Genomic DNA, 2,500 nt, shown 5'->3' with positions numbered 1-2,500 from the left:
TTCCCTCGGTGGCTTCAACTTCCAAATGGAACATACAGTGTCTTATAGTATTGACGCATACATATGTCATATTTGCAATTCTCGCTTGACTTCACGAATCAAGCTTGAAACACATTATTCCTTGCATGATGTCCGGTTACTATGGCAATGTTCTTATTGCCTTCTTAAGAAACTACCATCCAGTAAAAATATGTCCTCGCATGTTTCAAAATGCAAACGAGCTACCCTTACACGTTTGCAGTCTCAAACTGCTGAACTTTCCTCACAAGAGGTGGTCAACGTTTCTGACCCACCTCAAGTGAATAATAGTCCAATATCAGTTGGCATCCCGTCTTCTCTAACGGCTCGTGGCGAGGGCGAAAGCCTTGATGACTTAACTTGCAGTACTCATGAGCGTCGTCCTGACGTCTCTGTGCAGGACTCGGTTCCTGCCTCTAGCGCTGTGGACACCCAAACGGTGTTGCCCTCGTCTGGTCTTTCGACGAGTCGGTATGTCAACTTAACTAGTGGTCAATGGACCCCTTCTGAATTAGAAACATTGGCTTATGCCGAGTTGGGATTGGGTGAAGTTTATTCCATGATAGATGTCCTAGCAACAAAGTTTCCGCACCGATCTAGGGAAAGTATCGAGAAGATACGCAAACAATCCAGGTACTCAGAAATTCTTTCCAGGCTTAAGGCCACTCACACTGGCCTAGGGGAAGTCCATCATCTTGATGGTCCGTCTTACTCTCATTGTCGATGGTCCGACTCTGAGCTCATAGCTTTGGCAAAACGTGAAATAAAAATAGGTATTCATAAAAGGATTAATGAAGCACTCCACGAGGTATTCAGTAGCCGAACTGTTTCCTCAATTTCACAGGTTCGGCGTACGAGTCGTTATCAAGACATACTTGAGCTTTTGAAATCTGAAACTGTGGTCCCACCCCCTGCTCTTCCGTCCTTCTCAGGCGAGGTAACTCCCCCTCCTATTGAACTCTCAGCTTCTGAAGTGCGCCTCGCACTCTGCGAGGTTGGAATAATAGATGAGGCTATCGTCTCACGTCTAATAGCAGGTCCTATTTCCATGGATGACCTCCGCGTCATCTATAAAGCTTTTGGAGTTAAACAGAAAACGAATAGTAAAAATAAGAACAGTTCTCACACTCCTAACACTCCACACTCACAAAACAGAAGTAAACGTAAGCGATTACGGTACATTGAACACCAGAGGCTTTACCATTTAGGTCCTAAAGTTCTGGCTGATCACCTTTTGATAGGCGATTCCTCTGCTGCATGTTCTCTGGCAGACTTGCATAAAGAATTTGATCCAATTTTCAACACATATTCTACACCGCTTTCTTCCCCACTTGAATCGTCAATCGCTCTTGAGGTTGATGAATCTCTGTTCACGGAGGGAGAAGTTGCTATCGCTATAAGACTACTTTCTTCAAAGTCCTCTCCAGGGCCTGATAATGTCCCAATCTCTGAACTTTTGAAAATACCTCCTAGCATCTTATGCCACATTTTTAATAACTGGCTAGCTTTTGGTCTTGTTCCACTGGAAATGAAACAAAGTAGAACAGTATTTATCCCTAAGAAATCCAATCCGGGTGGTGCAGGCGATTTTAGGCCAATCTCTGTTTCCCCTGTTCTTTTTAGGCTATTCTCTAAGCTCTTGCTATGTCGGCTCAGTGCCACTAACCATTTCCATAAATATCAGTCCGGCTTTGCCGAAGATTGCAGTACATCTTCCAACTTGCTCGTTTTGCAAGGTATAATGAGGTTACTCAAACTAAAACGTAAACCCTTTTTCTCAGTAAGTCTTGACTTGCGCAAGGCTTTCGATTCGGTATCTCATTCAGCAATTTTCAGTGCCCTAGAGGCTCGTAAAGTTCCTCCACGTATCCTCAACATAGTTAAACACTTATATGTTAACTGTACCACCACTTACACTTGTGGGGGTATTTCAGATAATGTCCGTGTGCCACTGAGAAGAGGTATTAAGCAGGGCGACCCTCTTTCTCCTTTCCTGTTCAATTGTATCATTGATCCTTTAATCTACCGCTTAAATGACTTAGGTGTAGGTGTTCCGTTGCATGAAAGCTCTATGTCTGCAATGGCTTTCGCAGATGACCTCCTTTTGATGTCTGACACTTGTGAAGGACTCCAACGTCTCATAGACGAAACAGTTTCATTTCTCAGTAATGTTGATCTCCACATTAATCCTTTAAAGTCGCAGTACTTTGGTTGGCGGCCTGACCACATTAGTAAGGGCTTTAACTACAATATTCCTCCGCTGTCTATCTTGGGACAGAGTATTAAGCCGAAAGGCAGAGATGAACCAATTAAGTATCTAGGTCTCAGTATTTTCATCAATAAAAATCCTATAGTTCATTCTGAAAAGGCAATGAAACTCCTCGAACTCCTTGCGAAGGCATCCTTGAAGCCGTTTCAGAAGGTGCACTGCTTGAGACAGTTGGTTCTTCCAATATTTCTTTACAGTGCTTCGAATACTCTA

At 43.4% G+C, this 2,500-nt stretch overlaps 1 pseudogene; it reads left to right on the top strand.

Annotated features, from left to right (window-relative positions):
• The window catches only part of LOC139053720 (large subunit ribosomal RNA), a 9,171-nt pseudogene that overhangs the window by 3,994 nt on the left and 2,677 nt on the right, over nt 1-2,500 (top strand).

The sequence above is a fragment of the Dermacentor albipictus genome, unplaced genomic scaffold (assembly GCF_038994185.2).
Source record: "Dermacentor albipictus isolate Rhodes 1998 colony unplaced genomic scaffold, USDA_Dalb.pri_finalv2 scaffold_168, whole genome shotgun sequence".
Lineage (NCBI taxonomy): Eukaryota > Metazoa > Arthropoda > Arachnida > Ixodida > Ixodidae > Dermacentor > Dermacentor albipictus.
Note: the sequence above shows the minus strand (reverse complement) of the source record. Positions and strands in the feature narration are given on the sequence as shown.